The 5,556-nt window shown below is 35.9% G+C and overlaps 1 long non-coding RNA gene across 1 annotated transcript; it reads left to right on the top strand.

Annotated features, from left to right (window-relative positions):
* Positions 1 to 622: 622 nt before the first annotated feature.
* LOC142356100 (uncharacterized) lies at positions 623 to 5,313 on the top strand. Its single transcript, XR_012761363.1, has 2 exons — positions 623 to 794; positions 4,513 to 5,313. It is a non-coding gene; the product is annotated as an uncharacterized LOC142356100 (long non-coding RNA).
* Positions 5,314 to 5,556: the final 243 nt, after the last annotated feature.

Raw genomic sequence — 5,556 nt, 5'->3', positions numbered from 1 at the left:
GTTTTTAGAACGATTGTTTCGACGTACAATTTTTTGTATTCTCACCTTGAACGATGTTTTTTTTTCTGTTTTGTATTAGAGCTGTATTGTGGAAAAGCGATTTAACGTGAAATCTGTTCTATATGATAATTTTTTCTCCATCTTAGTGTAATATATTCTTACCAATTTAACCATTTTCTGATTTTTCACTGTGTCTTGAAGATTTTTTTAACCTTTCTGATGTGGCTTTATGAAAAAAGTAATATTAGTGCCTCAATTAAGAAATGGACCAAAAATGGAATAAATAGTGCCAGAGGAGACACAGGTGACTAATGAACAGTTAAATCACCAACGACAGTATATTCGGTGAAAATGAAAAGTTTGATGATGTCATGATGGACTATTTTCAAAATACACCATTTATGATTCTCAGGTTCCATCATGCAATTAAAAATGCATGCGATAGGCTTTCTATATATTCGTTTTGCGTAAAGCAGCATTTAGGTATATATATATATATATATATATATATATATATATATATATATATATATATATATATATATATATCTATATATATATATATATATATATATATATATATATATGTATATAAAAGATAGATAAATGAAAAAATATTGATGAGGAGAGAAAACCAATTGAATTGAAAAGATTCGGGAACGGACAAAAATATCAAAGCGTGAAAAGAGCTGACGAGGTTGACTTCAGTGAGTCGAGTTATCGGATTACAAACATTACCTCGGATGGAACATATTTCAATGTGACACTTACTTCTAATCCACAAGGATATAATGGTAAAGCTAATCGTTTTTGTATTGATATATATATATATATATATATATATATATATATATATATATATATTTGTATGCGTGTTCGTGTGCCCATTTTTGTATCCGTCAGTCTGTGATTGCAAGTGTATGTGTGAGTCTCTCTCTCTCCCTCTCTGGATATATATATATATATATATATAAATATATATATATATATATATATATATAAATATGTATATATATATTATATATATATATATATATATATATATATATATATATATATATATATATATATATAAAAACATATACCTTTATATATATACATATAAATGTGTGTGTGGGTGTGTTTGTATGTTTGTGCATGCTTTTTGTGGGCGCGTGTTTGCTTTTGCGTGTATGTGTTCATTGTGTGTGTGCGTATGTGTGTGTGTGTATCTCTGTGTCTGTCTGTTTCGTATGTGTTTTGGTGTGTATTCGTTGTGTTTGTATAGTGGTTTATGCGTGTGATTCTGTTTGTGTGTATTCACTGTGCGTATAGTGTGTTATGTTTGTTTGTGTGTGTAGAACTATACTTGATTATGTGTGTGTGCTTGTGTCTGTGAGCAATTTGTGGGTGTGTGCTTCTGTTTTGTGTGCGTTTTTTTCCGCTTGTTTGTGCATGTCTGTATGTATTTTTGTGTGTTTGCATGTGTGTGCCTCTGTTTGTTTGTTTGTTTGCTTGTTAGTTTGTTTAAGTGAGTGTGTGTGTTTGTGTGCGTGTTTACATGTGTGTTTGTGTTTATGTTTCTGTCTGAGTGGGTTTCTTGGCTCCAAAAGTTTGCAGGGTCGTGCTTGGTGTGATTTTTTGTGTATGTATATGAGTGTGTGAGTGTGTGTGTGTGTGTGTGTGTGTGTGTGTGTGTGTGCGGGGGGGAGGGTTGTTCGTCTTTGGGTGCCCATACGTGTGTCTCCTTGTGCGCTTTTGTGTGTGCGTTCGCTTTTATTTGTTTGCGTTTGAGTGTTTGTCTCTCTGTGTGTTTGTTTGTCTGTTTCTTTCTTTTTAAGTTTTTTTGTGTGCTTGTGTGTCTGTGAGTGTGCCCTGTATTATGCGTTTGTCTCTCTTTTTGTGTCTGTTTCTGTGACTGTCTGTCTGTGCGAGTGTGTTTGTGCCTGTGGGTTTGTATTTTTGTGTGTTTGTGTTTGAGTTTTTATGTATCTGTTTCTGTGTCTGTATGTGTATGTGTTTGTGTTTTTTTTCTGTGTGAATAAGCGACCTTTTTGTTTTGTGTGTTTGTTTGTCTGTCCCCTCATGTTTCCGTGCGTTTGCATTTGTCTGTGTGTGTCTCCGACTGTTTGGTCGAAAAACTGTCTGTTTCTCTGTTCGCATGTGTATCCGCCTGTATGTCTCTGTGTGTATGCGTTTATGTTTGAGTGTTTGTGTGTATCTGTTAGTTTGTAATCGTGTGTATATTTGTTTGTCGGAGTGTGTCTACATGTATAAGTGAGTTTTGCTGCACTCTGTAAATGTATGTATCTTTCTGTCTGTGTTCTGTGGTTGGCTATGACTTTTGTTTTGAATAATTTTGATAATTGTTTTTGTGTGTTGCATTTGTGTGTGACTGTATGTATTTGAGTGTCATTTCGGCTTTATGTGCAGCTGTCTGTGCTCGTTGGTTCGCCTTTGTGTAATTTTGGGCGCGCATCGATGTTTGCTTGTTTACGTTTTTGTGTTTCTGTGTGTTTGGGTCTGCCTCTGTTTCCGTATTCGTGAGTGAGTGCATTTGTCTGTGCGTTTTCGTGTGTGTGCGATTTTGTGTGTCTAGTTTCTTCATTCATATGTGCGTGCCTGTGTAAGTGTGTGTATGTGTGTTTGTGTCTACCTTACTACATGTGCGTGTCTGTGTCTCTGTGTAGAGATGTATTTTTGCAAGTGTTTTTGAGCGTGTGTGAATGGATCTGAGCTAGTATATGTGCTTGTCTCTTTGTATTCGTATCTAGATGTGTGTTTATTATTATTTTTTAGTGTGTGCGTGTTTGTTTCTTTGAATGTGCGTGCAATTTTCTCTGTGTATGTGTGTGTTTGTGTATTACTGTGTGTGTTTGTTTATTTCTGTGTACTTGAGTGTGTATGTGCCTCACTGTATATGTGTCTGTCAGTTTGTGCTGGATTGTGTATGTGTTGTGTTTGTTTGTGTGTGTTTGTCTGTTTATGTTTAATTTAATTGTCTGTGTATATCTGTGTTTGCTCGTATGTTTAAATGTGTATGTGAGCTGCTTGTACTTATGTGTGTGTGAGTAGTCTTGTGTGTGTGTCTGTCTGGGTGTTTGCCTGTTTAAAGGTGTCTGTCTGTGTGTGTATATATTTATTTTGAGCGTTTCTGCTTTTTTTGTGGCTGCTTGTGTGTGTATCTCCGTGTGTGTGTTTGTTTGTTTGTGCGGGCATGCTTTTCTGTGTGAGTTTTTGTGTGTTTTTGTATATGTATGTTTGCGCGTGGTTTTGTGTGCGCATGTAATTAATTGAATGTGTCTGTTTGTATGTGTCTGTTTGTGTGTGTGTGTTTGTGTTACTGTGCCTGGATCTGTTTGTTTGTGTATCCGTGTTTGTGTGTGTGTGTCGATTTTTGTCATTGCAAAAGTTGTGTATATAATTGCTTGCCAAGGAAATTTGAAGCTATTTTCGTAAAAATGCCGGTTTTCATACAAAATTTTAACTTGACCAATGTATTCTTTCAATTAACTTTTGCACCCATGTCTTTTCGGGTTTGCTTGGTCTAAATATCACTCTCATTAACAAGAGTCAGCTGAAATCAATTTGCAGCAGTTAACTGCTGAAAGTCAAATGAGAAGTGCGCCAAAATCGGCGCACTTTTCATTTGAGTTAACTGCTCAAATTGCTTCAAAGTCAAATGAAAACTGCGCGAAGTGTCTTAATTTGCATTTCATTTTTTTAGCGGTTATAGTGGTATATATTAACCTCTACAGACGTAATTTGGAGCCTCCTAAAACGAATTTATTAACCCAACCACCCCCTCCACTCCGACTGATGCAATGAGCAACAGATTTCAGTCCCCACTTTTTCGCGACCAAATTTTCCGACATTAGTTGGCTTTGTTTGCCTTTTTGTGTCTATGTACTTTTGTGTGTTTTGTGTGTGTGTGACTGTTTTTAAATGTTTGTGCGTGCTGGTTTGTGTGTTGTGTGCTCGTCTTTGTTTGTGTTTGTGTGTGTTCATTGTGTGTGAGCTGTCTGTTGTGCATGTGTGTGTGCGCTCACGCCATTTGTGTTGCGTGTTGTTCGTCTGTTTCTGTGTGTGTGTGTGTGTGTTTCTTTGTGTCGCTGTCTGTGTCTGTTTTGTATGCGTTTTGGGGCGCCTGTTTCCTTGTGTATTTGTGTTTTTGTGTGTGCATGCGTCTGTGTATATGTTTTTGTGTATGTGTGTGTTTTCGTAAAATTGTGTGTGTGTTGATGCGTGCGTTTGTGCGTATTTTTGTGTGCGTCTGTGTTTGCAGTGTGTTTGTGTACTTGTTTGTGTGTTTGTGGGAGTGTGTTTTTATGCGTGTGAACTTTCTGGTGCGTACTTGCTTGAGTGTGTGTGTGTGTGTGTGTGTGTGTGTGTGTGTGTGTGTGTGTGCGTGATAGTAAGATTTTCTTTTGTTATGGTGATATCTCCTTCACTTCATCTTCAGTAACTTTATTCTGATCTGCATCTGAATAATTTTGCGATCGTTATTTTGCATCTGAGTCTGGATTTTTTGAGGTGCCCAAAGAGTTGCTACGGCCAGCAGCTGGAATGAAATATGCAACAGAATCCAGGAAGGATATGACAGTGGAAAGATAATTACTGCTGTCTGTTACAACACAGGAGAAAAAATGTACATGCTTGTCATGTCTGAGTCTTCAAGCGCACAGACATTTAAATGGTTTGGACCAAATGAAAACACCGAACGAAACAAATGGTTAAATCAGCAATTTGAAAAAGGAAAATACCCTACTATTGTGTTCAGAGATCCAAAAAAATGACTTTTTCTTGATTGTGGTCACCGCGGATTCCAACAGACGTAGTTATAAACTCCTTTCAGGGAGCCAATTAACAGCCTAACAGCGTGGTTTAAAAAGAAACTTTTTATTGTGATTTCACATTCTGAGCAAACTTTCAACAGTGATAACCCTTTCTTTGCTCCAATTTTGACGTTGTCTCACCTACTAATAACAACTCCTAATCAATTACCCTGGACTGGACTGGACAATGTTATTATACAAATCAGATTGCCAAGATTCCAAAAGTTGCTCGGCCCAAATAATTTGCTCATTAATATCATTTTTCATAACTGACTGATCAGAACTAACTTTGTTTGAATTCAAAGCTTGCGAGAGTGTAGCAATTTTTGACTTTCTAATTTTATCTTAGCTTGAAATGTAACTTCTGGGTACATTATTAACAGCCATAGTTTCTTGAATAATGTTGATCTGATGCTAAAATAAAAATTTGTTTCTCAATAAATTTATAATTTGATTATTTTTAGCTTTAGTAATGATGAATAAACAATCATCTTGTCAATGTTTTCTTTAACTGTGAAATGAGGTTCTTAATGTTATGATCTGTTACGTTCTCCAGGAGCTCAAAAGTCGCTACCGCGCTAAAAAATAAAAATTGTTTGTTTTTTCAATCAAGAAAAACCACTTTTAAATATCATTGAAACAAGTTTATCAACCATAGTTGAAGCCGAGCAGCACAAAAACAGATCACAGCAAGAAAAAATGACTGCAGATGTTTTGCACAAACTTATGTTCAATATTAGAT

Source organism: Convolutriloba macropyga, unplaced genomic scaffold (assembly GCF_964194025.1).
Source record: "Convolutriloba macropyga unplaced genomic scaffold, txConMacr16.3 SCAFFOLD_3512, whole genome shotgun sequence".
In the NCBI taxonomy this organism is placed as follows: domain Eukaryota; kingdom Metazoa; phylum Xenacoelomorpha; order Acoela; family Convolutidae; genus Convolutriloba; species Convolutriloba macropyga.
The sequence above is the reverse complement of the archived record's forward strand: the minus strand, read 5'-3'. Positions and strand labels throughout refer to the sequence as shown.